At 47.1% G+C, this 20,333-nt stretch overlaps 1 protein-coding gene across 1 annotated transcript in view; it reads left to right on the forward strand.

Moving 5' to 3' along the window:
* The window catches only part of TENM4 (teneurin transmembrane protein 4), a 388,830-nt gene that overhangs the window by 166,661 nt on the left and 201,836 nt on the right, over positions 1 to 20,333 (forward strand). The window lies entirely within an intron of this gene.

A 20,333-nucleotide genomic window follows, 5' to 3' on the forward strand; every position in this document is an offset into this window, starting at 1 on the left:
GACGCTGAGGGCTTCAACTAGGAGGGTGACAGTGTAGGTTGCGGGTAGGGTAGATGTGAGGTCGATTTGGGAGAATTCGTCTCTCAAGTTGGGAGACGTCAGTCCACTGAGAATGTGTCCCTGCCAAGAATAAATACATCCTTCTGACAAAGCCCGGTGTATATAGAAAACTTAAAACAGGAGTCTAGATTCTGTATCCAAGGACCAGGTCAGAGAGGCAAGCCTGGGGTGTTCCCTTTGTTACCTGGAAAGTCAGCAAGGTGCTGGGGCAGAGCTCACACCGGCCTGAGAACCTGGATTCCACTCCCAGCTCAGCCACCGAGCCGCTTGGGCATCTCACTTCTCTCTCTGAGTTCCGATTTCTCATCTAGAAAACCGGCATGGCCCATCACCTCAGAAGGATGCTTGTGAGTCTGGAGTGAGCGTTAGCTAATGCAGTGAATGCACTGCAGGTGCGAGGTGAGCGCCTACCTGTCCTCATGGGCCGGGCTGGCAGCCTTGTGCTCGCTCTCCTCCAGTTGCTGGGGCCAGGGATGAGCTCTTGTTGCTTGGCCATCATCACAGACTGTGAGGACTAACTTGTAAGGAACTATCATTTATTAAAAATCAAAGTAATTGTCTCTGTTGAGCACGACTATCCTTAACAAAGACACTGCTAGCAGACCAACTCATCAACAGGCAAAAAGCACAGATATTTAATTAGATTTTTGATGAAAATTGTGTTTCATTTCAAGGATAATCAATTATTAATTACTGTAATGAGCAAGTCTGACTGGGTTTACTAATTAGCTCATTTAAAAATTATGAATAACCTTTTCATTTGTAATTATTTTCTACATCCTATCAAGTTCCAGATAAGGATTGCATCACCTCACCAGCAGAGGGGGAGTGGAAAACAGAGGGCGGGAAAGATGTGTTCTTTCTCTGGTGTCTGCTCAGGGCTGCCATGTCTGGACAGAACTCTGACAGATCCACTTAACATTCAGTTTCTTAGTTGGAAAGTTTATTGGGAAACAAGCAACCAGTGGCCTTTCATTTGTAGAGACGTGTGCAGTTATTTTCATAGGAAGATAGAGAAATTGGAGTCAGCACTTAACCACCCACAAAGGCTGCGGGACCCAGGGCCTTGCCTTTGGGCCGTCTTCTGGTCCCCTGGGGTGTTACGGGTTGCTCTGGCCTGGGCTGGGAATCCAGGGAGGACCCTCACTGAGCCTGGGAGATCTCTTCCGAGAGACGATGTGTGTTTTTGCCTCTGAAGGGCACCCGTTCAGAGAGGCCGCCATTGGGGTGAGTGCCTTGCTTTAGTCACCCACTCTCCCTATGAAGGTTTTCGGGTCCTTTTAGTCTCCATTTGAATACCCTGCCTCTGCTTTTCCGAAGAAAAGAAATCTGTTTGCAGAACAAAATGGGGAGAGAATGATGTGAGGGGAAAGTTAGTTGTAAGTCAAACCATGAAACTTGTGCAGCCATGGCCATAATGCTTTATTTGATAGCATTTAATTGTTTTAAAAACATTTTCACCCAAAAAAGCAGTGTGGTTGAGAGTAGTAGAAATAACAGGGGTCACTTTTTATCATTAATAATCAGAGCAGTTTGCTTTTTATTTTTTTTTTTGCGGTACGCGGGCCTCTCACTGTTGTGGCCTCTCCCCTTGCGGAGCACAGGCTCCGGACGCGCAGGCTCAGCGGCCATGGCTCACGGGCCCAGCCGCTCCGCGGCATGTGGGATCCTCCTGGACCGGGGCATGAACCCGTGTCCCCTGCATCGGCAGGCGGACTCTCAACCACTGCGCCACCAGGGAAGCCTGAGCAGTTTGCTTTGAGTGTGCCCTGTCAACATGACCCTGACTGTTCTAAGCACTTTGCTTGTGTTTTCTTATTGAAATCTCCCAGCACCTCTGGGTTATTATCCCCAGTTTACAGATGAGGACGTGGAGACCCAGTGAGCTTAGGTAACTCACCCACCTCCGTACAGTAAATGACAGGACTGTGCACTCAGCCTCTTGATCTGGTACTTTTAACTTTTTTTTTCTCTTTTGTGCTCACAGTCTTAAGCCTTATACTGTAACTTTCCCTCCTTGTATCTGGTATTCTAAATCTTTACTATGCACTTAGCATCGATCCAAGCCATTACTATACACGTATCATCTCTCTGAACACTCGTAACAGTTCTGTGTTTCCTGGAAGAGGAAACTAAAGCTCAGAGAAGTTAACAACTTGCCAGGGTCACACAACGAGTGAATGACATAGGATTTCAAAGCCACTCTCAGCCACTACACTGTAGGTCACATAATGGAGGATCAAAAGACCCCATTCAGGCCCTGGCTCCGTCCCTTGCTGGCTGTGTAAACTTGATCAAGTTGCTTAACTTCTCTGAACTTCAGTTTCCACTTTCCTTATGGCTCTTATAATGGATGTGGCTGGAATGATTAGGCCCATTTTATAGGCGAGGAAACTGAGGGTAGCATCAGGGTTGAGAGCGTGGGTTCTGAAATAAGGCTGCCTGCTTTCAAATCTCAGCTCTGCTGCTTACATGCTTTCTGACCTTAGGCAAGTTTATTTAACCGCTCTCAGCCTCAGTTTACCCATCTGTAAAATGGGGATAATAATAGTGGCCGTTTCACAGGGTTTTGTGATGTTCCAGTAAGATAATTTGCATAAAGCACCTATCCCATTGCCTGGCACAGAGTTGGCTCTCAGTAAAAGTTTGATACTATTGTGGTTATTAACAGTATTATTAGTACTTTTAGCATCCCATGGAAAAGAGTAAGTCTTGAGTGAGAACTTGGGCCAGTGTTGTTTCATGGCAGTGCCTGCGAGCTTCCCAGCCTGCATTAGTCACAAGGGCAGCTGACAGAACAATCAGGGGGCCCTGTCAGAAAGCACTTGTAGGGATGTCTCACTGTTCCAGGGAGGCGGCTGCAAGGAGAATCGTTACCCAAAAAACAACTCACGTCATTTCTTTAACTAGGACAAAAGTTGATTTTTGCTTCACTGCCAGTTGCCTCTATCCAGAGAAAACTGACAGCTTCCCTCGTGTTCTGAATCCCTATGTAAAAAGCAGACACTGAGTACTGCAGAAGAGTACGGAGTTGTATCTTGAGGACTCGTCAGGCACCTGTCTTAGCCAGATAGGCCTTTGGAATAGGAGACCAAAAAGGCTTGTTAACAGTACAAAAACCAGGAAGAGCTTTACATTTAAACAGAGACCCAAGAGTGCCTGGGAGCTATTTCTTTCATTGTCAGGTCCACGTCCCCCCTGGAGGGGGGTGCCTCATCCTCTATGATTTCTCTAAGGCAGCACGGTGTTCTGATCAGAAGACAGGATTCAGTGGAAATCTCAGCTCTGCCACTCTCCACCTGTGTGACCCTTTTGAGCTTTGGTTTCCTTATCTGCAAAGCGGGAAGAAGAAGAATACTTCCTCCTTGAGGCTGTTGTACAGGTTAAAAGAGACGATGTTGAAAAAACACAAGGCACGTGACAGAGGAGGAGTCCCTTGCTGGTGGCCTTGGGAGAGAGTTGTTATGGACCTCAGCATCTCAGCCCAGGATGGGGTGGGAGTACGTGATCCTCTTAGGTCCTTCCCTCTCTGTAGAGCGATGCCCATAGGAAGTTGAACCAGGACGTTGAGGGTGGAGTCCTAAGTGTGTGCTGCAGCAGCCTCTTGGTAACTGCGGGGGAACTTTCCAACATGCCCCATAGCCATAAGGGACTCTTTCTTTAAACTAGGTGACATTTTTCACCTCCACCAGCAGCTGATTGTGGATTGGAAAAAAAATCTGAACCCTTGCTCGAGGTGGTATGAGTTTAATTTATACGTGAGAATGTTGTGAAGCTTAATTGCCTCTTTTCAAAAGGCAGCTTCCAGAGAGCATTGCTGGTTGGCATATTATTGCAGTTCGTGGTCTGGAAGAGCCTGGGTCAACCAGCTCTTGAAGTCTTCTGGGCAGTGTTGACAGAGGTGGACTTGGGCACTCCATGTGACTTGCACAGACTTCTGCAGGCCCCCTCAAGATCCCTGACATTGACCGTGCACACGTGCACACGTGATTTCAGCAGAGCAGCAATCCAGGCAGAAGGGATCTTAGGCTTCCCTCCTCTTTGGGAGTGTGGTCTCCTGTCTCCTAATGTCTTATTCTCTGCTGTGTACTCAGCCCCTAACACTCAGCCTGCCCCAAGGTAGCTGTGCTCAGTAAGATGTGGTTGAATAAAAGACCTTGCAAGATGGTAAAATCCGCCCAGGGTTTTCTGGGCAGAATAGCGTGGGCACAAGCACGGTGGCAGAAATGCACATTTTATGTCCTGGGGTTCAGGTACCGGGGAAATGGACATGAAATGAGTAGAGAAAGGATTAGAAATAGAGGCCAGGGTGATTGTACCCGCTGCTGCCCCGCAGTTATCCCCATCTGGTTCGAACAGCTCATGCAGTATCAGGATCTCAGATGCCATTTGCTTCCTAAGCACAGGCCCATTGCACTCTGGGCCTGGGTGTTATTAGTGAGCAGTAAGGCTCATTTTCTCCCCTTTTTCTTCGACTTCACATCAGGCCTTTTGGACAGAAGCCATAGATTTAGCTTTATAGCCCAAAGAATGGGAAACGGAGATGATTGAACTTGATCTTTTAGGTGGAGAAAAAAGTGATAAAGATACAGGATGCTGTATTAAAGGCTTTCTCTCCAAGATTGATTCCTTCATGCTGCTCTGCAGGAATTGCTAATAGCAAGATATATATAGACTGTTCTCCTTATGACAGACCCCAGACAAATATCCTTCAGCCCCCCGAAAGGAGGACTTGAGGAGGCTAGCGTGGCCCCCTGCAGCGGTCTGAAACGCCACCACGCAGAGGAGGGGGCAGACTTGCTCTGTGAGATTGCCGAGAGCAGAACAAGGCCCTCTGGCTGAAAATGATGGGAAGGCCGATTCCGGCTCTGGGAGAAGACTTCCCTCACAAGACAGCTGCCTGTCTGGAGTGGGCTGCTTGAGAGCGGTGTCTGCAATGAGAGGGGCGACTCTTAAGTGCCCCAGCTCCACAGACCAGGGGATCTTGTCCTCATTATCCTTCTGCCATTCCTATCTGTGCCACCCATAGGAGGACTTAATCTTCTTCGGATGAGTTTCTGAACCTGTAAAACAGGAGTAAACAAAAGACTAGCTGAAATGATTAAGTCATTCAACGTGCTTCAGCTCAGCATGAGAGAAAATTGTCCATCTTGCGGACCTCATGCTCTCCCCACCCTCTGATCTTCTCCCATTGGTAACTGAACCCAACCAAGAGCCAGAGCCCAAGCGGACCCATTGGTCCAGACCTTATGGCTCAGCCTCCCCGGGCACAGAGCAGGGTAGAGAAGGATATAGGGTGGATCTGGAGGGCCAATGGATAACATCATTTGCCCTCCAGGAGAAGTATCCCCACTCTTCTCAGTTCTTGTCCTAGCAGTGTTCAGGGCCCAAGACTAGGATTGAGACACATACCACACTCAGGCATGTCTCCCTCGCCTGTACACCTACTCAGCCATCAGGCCCTGAATGCTTGTATTTAAAAGCAGATTTATTGAGATATCATTTGCATACAGAAGATTAACAGTTTTTAGTTGTACCATTCTATGAATTCTGACAAACAGAGTTGTGTGACCATCACTACCAACAAAACACAGAACACGGGCTTCCCTGGTGGCGCAGTGGTTGAGAGTCCGCCTGCCGATGCAGGGGACATGGATTCGTGCCCCTGTCCGGGAAGATCCCACATGCCGTGGAGAGGCTGGGCCCGTGAGCCATGGCCGCTGAGCCTGCGTGTCCGGAGCCTGTGCTCCGCAACGGGAGAGGCCACAGCAGTGAGAGGCCCGCGTACCAGGGAAAGAAAAAAAAAAAAACAACACTTCTGTCACCCCAAAAGTTCCATTTTTTTTAATCAGTCCTGTTTCTTCATCTTCAGCCTTGGGCCACCACTCATCCATTCCACATCTCGGTAGTTTTTGGTACCGTTTTTGAGATGTGTAGTAAAGAAGTGATTTATTTACTGGATTCAAAATCAGGTGTTACCTACAATAACCTTCAAACTTTAAGACATCAAAGTGTTTTAGAATTTAAGATACGAGGGCAAACAGCTGAAGCATTCTAGGGTTCTCTGTGTGCTCTACTTGACCTCCTTGGAGGATCACAGCCACAGGCCTCCGTGGAGTCAGCATGTGTATGTTCTTCTGCCTTTTTCAGGGACCATCTTTTTGTACACATTTTTAAGTATTGACACAAAATTCTCATTCTTGTCAAGTTTAATAGCTCTATCATATTTGTGCCATTATTATATCATTGTGTTCCTTTGTTGCCAACTGCTTGCTATTATAAATAGCACTTCTGTAACCAGAATGAAAGAAAACCTCTTCTGTTTTCTTCTTTCACTTACTTTGGGGAGGGTGTGTCCCCCTGAGCAGGATTTTTTTGGGGGGTCACAAGATATGGACAGTTTAAAGCTCTTGTGACTCACTGCTTGCTAGGGGCTCCTCAGAAGGAAAGGACTGAATCCCCGGGCTCCCAGCTAGGTGTCCAGTTTCCCCACAGTGCTGCTAGCATGCAGCTTTGTGTCTTATCTTGGTGGGTCAGCTGGTTTAATGAATGGGGGCCGGGGGAGGTTACAGGTGGCCCCGAGACCCAGAGAGGTAAAGGGATCTTCATTCCTGGAAGGAACCACATGCCTTCTCCCAGTCAGTTCCCTTTCAAGAGCCTAGCTCACACGTCCCTTCCTCAGCGAAGCTCCTCTGACCCCTTCGCCGTAAGCCAGGAACCCAGTCATAGGCTCTTATAGTGCTCAGGGGTCTCACGGTCACTGCAGCTGCGGACTATGTCTTGGATTGGCTCAGCTCTGTCTCCACTGTCAGACTGTAAGCTCCATGGGGGTGGAAGCAATTTCTGTCTTGCCCAGTGCTATAGCCACAGCTTCTCGTACCAGGGTGTGGCAGGATGTAACCTGCGTTCAGGAGAGAAAGGAGGGACGTCGGGACCAGAAGCGAACTGAGGGAACAGAGGCGGAAAGTCTAGAGGCTGGGAGATCATGTGAGAGTGAAAATGGTTACTGGAAACTAAGGGAGGGAATACCAGAGGTGGCTTCCAAAATGTAGTCATTGTAGGGCACAGACTTTGTCTGTTGCTCACACCTGTGAGACTTGAAGCGAGAACCTTGCCCTCTCTGAGCCTCGGTTTCTTCCTCTGTGAGAACAGGTAATAGGCTGTTCTGGGGATGCAATGACAATCGGGCTCCTAGTTCTTTTCTAATAAGAGCCACTAGTGAATGACATCTGTCTTCCTCTCCCCCTAGCAAACAAGTTGTGTTGAATTTGAGGGCCAAGCCGTCCCGAGTTTGGAAATGTCTCAAAAAAGAAAGGACCCGAGTTTATTAGTATATTCATTTTTTTATAACAATGACAGCTCCAGAGACAACACACTGTCCCAGGACTCGGGGGGCCTTCTCCTGTGGGTAGTTTCAAGGCCCCCAAAGAGGCAGCATAGCCATGGTTGGTCAGGGAGTAGCCCCAGCTATGTGGCTGGGGTGATCCTTCCCCAGCCGCACCCTGGGAGTGTGGAAGAGGAATCGATTTTTACAGATTTTTAGCATTCTTGGAAAGAACATGTCCCCAAGTCCTTGTTTTTATTCTGAACTAATTACTGTGAAATAACATAATTTAATTGCACTTCGATGCAGAGAGAAAGTGAGAGTGGTCTCCCTGATGGCTGTTTTTTCACTCTTAAGTACCTAGCTTGCAGAGAGGAGGTCCGTCCAGTCAGGGCTGTGCTTCCTGCTGCAGGCTAGGGACAGAGGTGAGGAAACCCCGCCAAGCGGCTCTTCATTTCAGGGGTAAAAAAAAGGGAGGGGTGGGAAAGGGGAGAGGGAGTGAGATGGCAGTAAAGAAACACAGTATTTTTTTCCTTCCATCAGTAAAACAACAAGGCCACAACTTAAAGGCTTCATCCTCCTAAAGACAGCAGTACAGTCTAATAGCAAAAGCACAGACTTCGCCCTCCAGCCGTGCTCACACAGGTTTTTCCATCTCTCTGCATCTTGGTTTCCTCATGGATAATTTTGTCCATTAATATGCAAGAGGTGTTTAAGTGACAGAACATCTGCAAAGGGTCCAGTTCGGTGAGTGGTCCATGGTGGGGTGGGTGCTGAGGAAATACAGATCTCACCCTTCCAGGCAGCTGGATCACCCAGAGATTTGAAACCAAGGTTCAGCAGCCAAGGGCCATCTGCAGATGCAGGGATTTCAGGTAATCTGGGATGAAGTAGAGGGAGCTTCCCCAAGCTCAGGTTTGAGACACTGGGGAGCATTCACTGAGCCTGCCTTTTGGGTTGTGTCCCGGGGCTACAGGGACAGACAAAGCCAGATAAGCTAGCATCACTGCTTTGAGTCTTCCGTGGTTTCATAGACAGCCAGATGTGTAAGGAGCCCAAGGCAATAGTAGACAGATGATAAAAGCATGTTACTGGAGTTTGAACTTTACCCCTGTGGGAGCCTGAAGGAGAGAGCAATTCATTGTAACCAGGAAGATCAGGTAAATTTCCCCAAGGCACTGAGCCTTGTACATCAAGTAAGATGTTAAAAGAGAAGCTAGGGATGGTTTTCTGGAAGATGGAACAGTCCAGACAAAGGCAAAGGACAATAGATAGGAATGTTGGCTATTTTTTTGGCACGTGTGTCAGAAGACTGTGCATTAAACTATCCATCTGTGCATTGGATCTGCTGCGGGCCTCAGGCTCTCTTTTACTGAAGGCTCTTGAATGTAGAACTATGGAAACCACAGGCACTGCAGGAGGACGCTGGCTGCCTTCCCCCTTAGAACAGAGGCTCCACTGGGCAGATACATGATAAACCCCTTGCCTTCATGTGAGGCCTGTCAAACCCATCGGTCCTCTCCAGCGGTCTCTGCACTGTGTAGGATTATTCACTGCAAGCCCCACATGTGGAAGCTGGGCCTGCTGCAGTTAAATTACTTGTTTACCTTGAATGACTGGTAAGTAATAGAGCTCGGCCTAGCAACCAGATTTTCTGATTCCAAGTCCTATGTTCCTTATGTAGACCATGCCAGCTCTCAGAGCCCTCGTCTGATGTCTTTCTCTGCCACTGTGCTCCGTACCCAAGGCTCAGAGCAAACAAGGGGGTGCTTTGCCATCCTGTCTGGGGCTTTCTCCTGCCCCTGCTCCCAGCTTCCCTCCCACGACCTACCCTGATTTAACAGAGGTGGCAGCTCACATGTGTTGAGAGCTAACCATGTTCCAGGCATGTTCTGAGTGTTATATATATTTCTCATTTAATCTTCTTAACAATCCTACCTATCCAACAAACATTTGTCAAGTACCAGCCATGTGCTAGGTACCATTCTAGTTTTATTTCCATCTCATAGATGAGAAACTGAGACCTGAGGAAATTAAGTCAGTTGTTCAAGGCCCACGTCACTAGTGAGTGTGAGAGCCAGGATTTGCCCCCGGAGCCTGCCCTCTTCCCACTGTGCTCTACGATTCCCATAGCTGGAGTGGGGCTGGAGTGGGGCTCGAGCAGGGCTGGGATGGTTCACCTGATCTGAACTGCTGAGTGGATGCACAGAGCTCCTTACTAAAGAGAGAAAATACCTTATTTTCCTAAGGAAGAAAAGTTAGCGTCCATCTGCTCTGGGCCACGCACTGTACCAGGATTGCTATGTACCTGTGGCATTGAGTGGAGCTGTGGTTTGCACCCAGAGTGCTTCAGGATTGGAGAGCAAAGCAGGCCCAGATGTCATCAGGGGACCTCGATACACATCGCTTATTGAGCACTAGCCCTTTGTGTTATCTGATTCACCTGTTCTCCAGGCTTCTTGTGCCGTGGCATTGGATTGTCACCCATGTAACATTACATTTTGGAGGGAGCCTTTCCTGCTGGTGTGTGGCAAACAGCTAGATGTATTGCGCCTTTGAGCCTGGAGTTAGGATTTTGTTCACAGCCTCCAGTGGGGGAAGAGAAAAAATGCCAGTATCGTTAATTGAGCTGAGGCCTGCATTTCATCACATGGTCCTAAAGTTTACCGCTCAGGCCGTCTGTAGAATTCTACAGCAAGACAGACTCATCGGACTCCTATGTGTGTCTTAGTGTATGAGGCTCTGTGTGTGAGTACACGCATGACACCACCCAGTATGGTTGCAAAAAAAAAGGTATTTGAGAGGAGATGGAGTTGGGGGTAATGAAGATTAAATGAGAATTTTAGGAGAAGTAGCATTTTTCTTTACCTGAAAACTGGAAACTCTTCTTTTGCTTGTTTATGCCTCCTCACTTTTCTGTAGAGCATTAAGTCCATTAAATTGTACTGTGATTACCCCTAATGGTATCGGTCTGGGGCTGTGTAGAAAGTTTCACATGTAAATCTTTGCATTAGTCTGTGTATTAAACTTCGGGTGTTCTTTCTTTCATTGATTAACTTTTAAGCAACATAAGAATGATGTCTTATATTTTCAATACACTTCAAAAGGACTTGCCTTAAATTTAATTTATAAGAACGTGGGAGATGGTTTTGTATTCTTTCCCTTTCTACAGATGAAAAAACTGAGGGTCAGAGTGGTTAGGTGACTTATTTGCAGATGCATAGCTGGTAAGGGCCAGAGCTGGGAGTCCAGCTATCTCTGCAGATCTGCTCTGCTGGCTACATAGGTGGACAACAGAGCCAGCAAGGGATGGATGGGAAGCATCTGGATATGGACTGTCAAGGCGGTGTGCATGGGACAGGTTCTGAAGTAGTGGTCAGGAACCGGGGCTGGGGAGGGGAGAGCAGACGGCATTTCTGGCTTGGGGCAATGGTGGAAATCCTCACAGAAGAGTTAAGGTTTGAAGTAGGCCTTGAAGGATGGGAGAATGATTTTAAAAATAGGAAAGGCGGGCTTCCCTGGTGGCTCAGTGGTTGAGAGTCTACCAGCTGATGCAGAGGCCACAACAGTGAGAGGCCCACGTACCGCAAAAAAAAAAAAAAAAAAAATAGGAAAGGCAGTGGCCGTTCCACGTAGAGATGTTACATCAACGAAGCCTGGAGGCTGTGTGTTCAAGGGACAGGAGAAACCTACACAGACAGAGATTCCTGGGCAGGGAGAAGCAATGAGGAACGTCAGGTACTGTGCTCAGCAAGTGTTTCAAATGCTCAAGTTTCTATCCTCAGGAAAATATCACTAACAAACTCTGAGCAGTAAGGCAGGGCCATAAACTTATGAGATTTCCTTTTTTATTTTCCATTTCTGTCATTTCCACAGTTTTACATCTAATCAGAAAGGCAGCGTGTACAGGGGTTAGGGACAGATTCTGCGCAATCTGGATTTGGCTCAGATCTGAAGTGACCCTCTGCCTCTTATTAAATGTGTGATCTTGGGCAAGTTGTTGAACCTCCTGGAGCCTTAGTTTCCTCATCTTGCAAATGAGGATAATAATAGTACCGACCTCCTAGAGCTTTGCAAGGATTGAGTGATAGTGTGTTTATCAAGCACAAAGCCCAGTGCTTGGTACTATTAATAACAGTGGCTTTTATCACCACCACATTCATCATCATCCTCATCATCACCATCATCACCATCATCATCACCATCATCATCAACATCACCACCATCAACATCCCCATCATCATCACCGTCATCATCATCACCATCACCACCACATTCACCATCATCCTCATCATCACCATCACCATCATCATCACCATCACCATCCCCATCCCCATCCCCATCATCACCATCACCATCATCATCACCATCATCCTCATCACCATCACCATCACCACCACATTCACCATCATCCTCATCATCACCATCACCATCACCATCACCATCACCATCCCCATCATCATCACCATCATCCTCATCACCATCACCACCACATTCATCATCATCACCATCATCACCATCATCATCATCATGGTTCCTGGAACTCTGTGCTGCTTTAAACTTCCTAATCTAAGGACTGAGCCAAACCAGGGGTCCCTGCATATCAGAGAACTTGTGTGTATTGCGTGCCTGGCTCTGTGCACAGACAGGGCAGAGAGGCAGGAAAACGTAGTATGATCCCAAAGAGCTAGAAAACGCTCCAGTGGGCAGGAGGCTGGGAAGCTGTGGAGAGTAAAGGAGGGACATCACACACTCTGTTCTGTGAGAGTTTAAAATGCTCTTTCAGAATGCTTCTCATTATAAAGAAATATCATCCCTAGTTACAAATCTGGGTGGCGGACTCTGCGTTAAGCTGTCCACCCTCATTCTTCCCGCTGAAGTGACTGTTCCAGAGGGAAAGGCCTATCCTAATAATATACACACAAATTAAAACTCCATTTAGCGGTACAGTGGGGACCACCTCCTAATTGACTTTGATCATTGAAAAAAAAAAAAAAACCCAGGTACGTGGTTGATATGCCAAAGGAAATCAGGCAGTGGGAGGGTGCCTCACAGAGCCTTGCAACAGGACGTTTTCTAGTAGCTATGGAAATGGAACCTAGCAACAGGCACCTTCTCCTTCTGGAGCTCCCAAGCGTGAACCAGACCCGTGTTTCCTTTGGCCCCCTTTGATGGTTGGTACAGGAAGGAGCGGACAAGGCCTCATACGTGAGAGGCTGGTCCTTGGCTAAGTGGAGACACCTTTTTATAGAAATGCTTTAGATAGCCTTGGGAATAGTCTTGGCACTTGGATGCAAGCACCACAGAGAAAGGAAACCCAGCAGAGCTCTAGGCCAGCGTTCCGCCCCCTCTCGGGAAATGACAGGCACTTTCCCAGCTTTCCCCGGCTGACATGTTTCTGCCAGGGCAGGGCTGGCTGCGCACCCCAGCAGAGGAGTTGAACAGGCTGGCGACCCTGGGGTGATTTCGCTCCCTGGATCCTTAACGAGGGTTTGAGTATGAAGGGCAAGGTGGTGGGTCTTCCACTGCGTGGAGTCACTTCCTTGCCCGCTCTGTCAGCAGTGATTTGATCAGAAGCTGCATGTTCTGATCAGGACTGCATGGAAGCCTGCCCTGGGTTCTGACAGCAGTCTGCGAAGAGCTCAGGGTGTGGAGTGACCCGGACCTGGGTTTGGATCTTGGTGCTGCCATGATGAATGGTGCAAAATGATGGACTGTTCTGGGGCCTTGGTTTTCTAAAGATCCAAAATCAGGTTAATAATATCTACTTTGTCACTATGTGTTGAGGTCCTAGTCCATAAAATGGAGATACTATCTTCCTTAAAAAGCTGTGAGATTAAATGACATAATGAATGTTCATCCTCCGTACCACTCCTCTGTACCACTGTGTCATGCACGTGGTACAATTTTTAATAAGTGGGAGCTGTTACTGTTTCGGTAATAATCCTAATTATGTCTGTCTCCTTCCTTGGCTCTTTTTCTTCTTCTCTCCTGTGGGCCAGGTGCTGGGGGATGGAGATGAGAGAAATGATCCCTGCCCTAAGGGAGGGCCTGCTGGCGGCCTGATATCACCTGCCCCGTGGGCTCATTCCCTTAACTTTAGGCTCAAGAAGATGACTCCTTTAGTCTGGGAGTGCAGTGCCGATGGAAGAACAAGCCATGAAGGGGCCTCTCCTGCTCTTACAGGATTTTCTGCTGCGACTTAGCAACAGGGCCATTTAGCAGAAAGAACTCGGAACTAAATCCAAAGACTTGGGCTCAGCGCAGTTCCAGGCTCTGCCCCAAGTGTCCCCTTCAAGCCTGAGTCTCATCCGCCCGTTGAGTGCGGGGCAGGTTCAGTCATAGCGACACCCCCCACCCCCCAACCAGAGCAAAAGCTCAGACTTCTCAACTCCCTCAAGAAATCTCCGTACTTCACTTTCTCAGCGAGAACCTTAATGTACACTGCAAATGACGCTGATGATACCACTGTAGAAGGCTACCCTCTGGTAGTAAATTTGAGTCAATACCAAGCAGCTCATAAAATATATTCTTTCCTTTCACCTTCACAGCAATTCTTTGGAGCTATAGGTATTATTGTCACCATTTTATAGATGAGGAAGCTGGGAGTCAAAGGATTTAAATAACAGGAACAAAGTCACATAACCATAAACGTGAAAACCAGAACAGGAACGCAGGGCTGTCTGGCTGCCACGGCTGTGCTCGTAACCAGCTGTACTTCGTGCCTCCCATCTTCCTGTGTCTGGCACCAGCGCTATATTGGGAGTAGGGCAGGGAGAGGTCACATTACCGGGCTGAGGTCAGTCCAAGGTGGCCAACCCCTAAGCTAGTCATGCACAGAAGAAGGCTTAGTAGAGCCCGTCTGGTGAAAGGGGCCCAGAAAAGATAGTTTTCTTATTCCATTACTGCAGTAATAGCCGTTCACTCCATCCTGCACAAATTAGATTCCAGCCCTGGTCCCCCTACAACTTGCCGTGTCACCAGTTTTCAGTGCCCTCCACTTAAATTGATCTTCTTCCTCCCATTGACGGTGGGCGTGCCTGTTTCTCCCCTTCTCTCGTGCCCATCCCCCCACCCCCCTGTTTTCCAGAACTATTGAGCGGCTGCCAGTGAATCCTTTTGAAAGGCCTCCTTTCCCCACAGCATTGCATGGTGCAGAAAAATGATTAACTGTGCCAGAGTCCATTCTCCAGAAAACAATTAATTTGGGGGTGAGAGACAGTAACCCTGATTGTTGCAGTCAGGTTTATCCAGAGATAGGAAGAAAGGCAATATATTTACTTGATTAAAAATTAGCTCCACGTAGTCAGCAGTGGGATCCTATCAGGCTGCTTTATAGCAATTCCGCTTTTAAAAACTGTTTTATCCACCGGACAGATATCTCTAGTTCCTGTGCCCAAAGTCTGTCAGCTGATGGGAGCAGGGTAGGGAGAGAGCCCTCAGCTCAAAGAAATTTGCGGTTGGCGTGGGAGGGAAATTAGGGGCAATATGTGGAGAGAAGGAAAGGTGATGGAACAGAGCTGGCTTAAATAAATCTTTCAGGGGATCTGGGAATTAGGTAAATCAGCAGAGCAAAATGACAAGGATGGTGATGGCTACCATTTATTTTGCTCCTGCTATGTGCCAGGCACAGTTCTAAGCACATCACATGCATTATTTCATTTATAATCCTTTGAGGTAAATATTACTATCTATTTTACAGATGAAGAAACTGAGACTCAGAGAGGCTAAGTCATTTACCCAAAGTCAGGAACCTAGTAAATGATGTGCCTCTGAACGCTCCAGATAGACCCAAACTTGAGGACTGAGTCTACCAAAGTCACTTACTTGCATTTACACGGTTTTGCTTTTGAGGGTCAACCCTGTCTACTGTGGTCAGGATGTAAACAGGTGGGGACCCCATGCTTTACCCCTAAGATGAAGGTCCTTTAACAGACTATCTCAAAAGAGAAAACCTGGCTATACTGTCAGCAGAGGCCTTGCCTTAAAATTATCTTAATTTTAATTTAATTTCAGGCATTGTAACTCATCAGCAGTCTAGCGGTGAGTTTGGACTTTAGGACCAGTCAGACCTGGGTTCAAAAGTGACTTTATCACTTCCCATCTGGGAAGTATCTTGGGAAGTATTTTTGGGCAGGTCATGCAGCCTCTCTGAGCCTCCACTTTCTTCATCTGTAAAATGGGAACACTAATGATTTTCTCAAGGTTTATGTAAGGTCTGAATGAAATCACGTATGTAATTCCCCTTGCCTAAGTGTCTGACACATGGCATGTGCTCAAAATCAGGATCTCCCCGCTTGGCTCTGTTGTCCTTCTTTACCTCGTGCTCCTAAGACCAAGTTGTAGAACTTCCTTTTTAATGTAAACAGCATGGAAATGAGTTTGGAAACTAGTGAAGAAAATTAGTCAGTCATCCTACCACTATAATTCAAAGCTTGATGTCATTTTTACATATCTCTTTCTAGATTTTTTTTTCACATGTGTACCTGGTATTCCATCCAGTACTTGTATCGTAGTTTAGCCAAGTTCTCCTATTTTAAGACATCTAGGTTGCTTCTGATTTTTTTACTAGTACACTGCAGTGTACATCTCTCTGTATATGGCTTCTAGGTTTGAAACTTTTGCATGTTGTGGCTTTGTTGCCAAACCAGGAGAAGAACTTGGGGGATGAAGCTCTGTCGTTCTGCTGTTGTGATTGTCTTGCCTTTTTGTTTTCTGCTTTCTACGTTAGAGGACCGTAAGTCAGAGAACTCCAGCGAGTTATATTTTACAGAAATGATGCTAGTTAAGAACAAACAAACAAACAACTGAGCATTAATCATGTAAAACAGAAAAGTAGGTAGCCATGCAGCTGGGTTGATTTCTGCTGCCTTTTGAAACCAAGAATGCTGCTTGAATCAACAGTTTCTTGAAGTTATAACCATCTCTAGTCACTACCTAGAGCTGCTAATTTACAGATGCAACTGGGTTTGTGCATTCGATGTTTGGAAGGGAAGCATGCATGTGACAGTGGAAACTCCTATACTTACTTCGGTGACTTCTACATAATGACTTTGTTAATTGCCTCCGGCTGGCTGGGCGCTGCGGGGAGCCTTCAACGTCTGAACATCTACTGAGCATTTTTCTTAAAAATGTCAAGATGGAGCTTGCACTTTCCCAGCCCTCTCTCATGTCTCGCCGGGCAGGAAAAAGGCGACTGGAAAATGTCAGCCCTGGGATCAGATTGACCAGATCTGAGGGAGTAAGAAACTCCCCCCACCCTAGCTCTTGGCTTTTAGAAATCAGTAACCTTTCAACGTGGGTGATCCTGTGAACTCGCTACCTTTCCACGGCCTTCTTCTCAACTCGTTAGCATCTTTTCACCTTTCCACTGAATTGCAAACTAGTTGAAAGGGGACACCGGTATCAGGTTTCTTATTTAGGTCACTTTCAAGGTACTTGGGAGAGTTTTGCACAAACAGGTATAAATACGCACTGTGGGGTGTAATTTAGATAATCCTGTGATGTGCATCGGCGCTTACTATTAATTCCTCTGGAAGGAGGGATTACGATCATTACAATTTACATTGTGTCAGTGGTCTGGTCTTAAAGCAGGCTGGACAGGACCATTTATATTATTTAGCTTTTCTGGATCCATGACTGGTATTTCCAAGTCCTCTGGATAGCACGCACCTACTGCTGTCTGCAGCTTTACATGAGGGTTGCTGTGGGGTAAGAACTATTTATTATCACCATTGGGACCCCCAGACATTAACTTCAGCCTTTGTTTGCTGGTGACTTTAGATTGCCCATAGTTTACTCCTGTTTAAAGTAACGTGTAAAAGAGGAAGCTTGGCTGGGAAACACAGGCTCCTGAGTTTGAAACTTGCCTCTAACTTATACCAGCTCTGTGATGTTAGGTCACTTACTCTGAGTGAATCAGAATATATCCCCATAGCTCAGTTTCCATTCAGTTCCATTGTACTCATTCTCCAATAACGTTTTTTCAACCCATCTTTACATGTGGATTAAATCGAATAATATAAATTAAGAATTTGGCATGTAGTATGCACTCAGATTATGCCAGGTGTTGAGTTACTGGCGTTATTTTGAATATTATCGAGGACAAAGACGAATGGTTGCTTGAGCTTGTGTATTCTTTGGACAGCCTCTGACCGAGTATGCCTTGTACCCTTTGGGAAGAGGAGAACAGAGCAGGCTATTTCCCTTCCTTCTCTTTCTGTCGCTCATAACCCAGAACTATAAGACGGACCACCCACCAATCAATACAGTAAAAGAATTGAGGGGCCCCTAGCCTGACTTATATTTAAGACTGGATCACAGATTAAAGGTCCCTTTTATTGTGGCTTTAAGACAACATTACTGGTGGAACTTCACATCTCTGACTCCGTATCATCCTGTCCTCTGTCTAAATCTTACTGTTGCAGGAAGGGGGGACCCCTTGCAGGGCCCGAGAGTGGGCCCTTGTCTAACACTCGGAAATGAACTGTCCAAGGAGACACATGTGCTGACACACCAAGAGAGCTTATTGAGAAGGGGTGCCCGGGTGGAGAGCAGGAGGGTGAGGGAGCCCAGGAGGACTGCTCTGCCACGTGGCTTGCAGTCTTGGGTTTTATGGTGATGGGATTAGCTTCCAGGTTGTCTCTAGCCAATCACTGTGACTCACGGTCCTTCCTGGTGGCGTGCGCATCACTCAGCCAAGATGGATTCCAGTGAGAAGGATTCTGGGAGGTTAGTAGGACATATGAACTGGCATCCCCTCTCTCCTTTGGACATTTCCCCAATTCTTCCGGTTGGTGGTGGCTTGTTAGTTCCGCATGCCTTACGAGGACCTCCTGCTGCAAGATACCTCCTGCAGGTGGTAACTGTGGTGGCTGGCCAGGGTGGGTGGTTTCAGCCAGTGGTTCTCCTACCTTCCATTCGGCCATTTGTCAGCCCGGTGTTGATGGCCCTGTACTCGCTTCCCTACCCACCAGCCTCCAGAATTACTTCTGGAGGACTGAATCTCCTGAGAGTCCAAGTTAGAGCTGGATCCAGAACTTGGCTTTCCCTGGTGGTTTCTAAGAGCACATCTACCACAGGCCACAGAGAGACCCACCGGCGTCACAGCTGTGTGGGCCTCTGTGTGTGCTCGCCGAGGTGCAAGGCCATGAGGAAGGGCTGCCAGCATGCACCTCTGGGCTTCTGGCCGACAGCATTCCCCCATCCAGCTGTGGGCTGCCCTGCCCTAATTAACGTCCCTGGACGCCAGATCCTGTGGTCATTTTCACCGGGAACACTCTTTCCACTGGCTTTTCTTCCCCCGCCACATATTTTTTACCGTGAGAACTTGCTTTTGCATCTTGTTTAAAATAAGAGAAAGTGAGCTTCCCTGGCGGCACAGTGGTTGAGAGTCCGCCTGCCGATGCAGGGGACACGGGTTCGTGCCCCGGTCCGGAAGGATCCCACGTGCCGCGGAGCGGCTGGGCCCGTGAGCCATGGCCGCTGAGCCTGCGCGTCCGGAGCCTGTGCTCCGCAACGGGAGAGGCCACAACAGTGAGAGGCCCGCGTACTGCAAAAAAAGTAAAATAAAATAAGAGAAAGCTTTGACAAAATGTTTCTTTTCACAAAGCTGTGAGAGCTCTATTCATTCTGGGATTAGTTAATTCTCATGACCTTTTAACAAGACAGCTCTTTTGCACACTTAGATGAGATAATTGATTCTAACGGGGAAAGAAGTGCTGCTCGTTTAACTGCATATATCTGAGTTGTCCGCAATTCAAACAATTTCTCCATTACCTTTGGAGTTGCCAATAAATAGATTAAAACAGTAAGAAGGTAAGCAGAAATGTGAGCTAATTCAACCTTGGAAGTAGCAGCATATTCACTTCTAATAGGCAAATTAACGTTACTATTATTGACAGCTACACACAGACGGTCAAGAGCAGTGTAAAGCACCTCATTTAGTGTCTGGTACCTAAAAAGTGCTGTATAAATGTTAGCTACTATTTTATCAGGATTATCAATGGTATGACTATAATGGTTATAGAATATAGTAATCACACAGATGTACAGTTTACAAAGTGCTTTGCCATATATTATCCCATATGATACAATAATTCTTTGAAATATTTTTATCCCCATTTCTCAGATGAGACTAGCTAGGAAGTGGCAGTTAGGATTCAAAACCAGTTTTCTTGCCCTTGGTCCAGCACACTTCCCACTGCATCACAGTAACCGGAGAGAAAGCAAAGGGTCCGATTGCATTTCTGTTACCAGTGTACGCTCTCCTGATTAAGCCAGACTTGTGTGTATTCCTCGGTGGCTTGTGTTTGGATCAGGAGTCATAAGGATATGCTGTGCTCCGGTCCCCTGTACACACTTCTTTTTGCATCTTGAAGGCAGTCACGCAGCCCCTCCAGACCACCAGTGACCCTTCCACAAACTGTGGCCAAATAACACAACTTTCCGTCTGCCTCACGGACTCCTATACTGCTGCCTAAAAAGACATGTAAAAGCCTGGGACGTTGCTTGATGTGTAAAAGGGGTGTCTTTATCATCCCCACCCACCTTGCTAGAAAAGGCTGGCGAGCAGCAGCATGGTGAAGTGGGAAGAGCCTTCCTTCCAGCCAGAAAGATGGATGGTGTGTGATGTCAGGATTCCAGCAGTTTGGGATTCTAGTCTAGGCTCTGCCACTTGTTAGCCATTTAACCTTCCCAGGGTTAATTGATGTCTCTGTGTCTTAGTTTCTTCATCGGCAAATGGCATTATCACCTTTTAGGATTGTTGCAAGGATCAGAGAAACTTTGAAACGGATTTCCTGCTCTTAGCACAATGCCTGGCCCGTGGAAAGCATTCAAGAAATCCCAGTTTTATAATTATCGTAATTTTAATTAACCTTCTGAGTTAATTAAATGTCCACATCTATAAGTTGGGTCTGGCAAGGTTGCATGAGGATTAGATGTAAGG

Source organism: Grampus griseus, assembly GCF_964374135.1.
Source record: "Grampus griseus genome assembly, chromosome: 8".
NCBI classification, from domain to species: domain Eukaryota; kingdom Metazoa; phylum Chordata; class Mammalia; order Artiodactyla; family Delphinidae; genus Grampus; species Grampus griseus.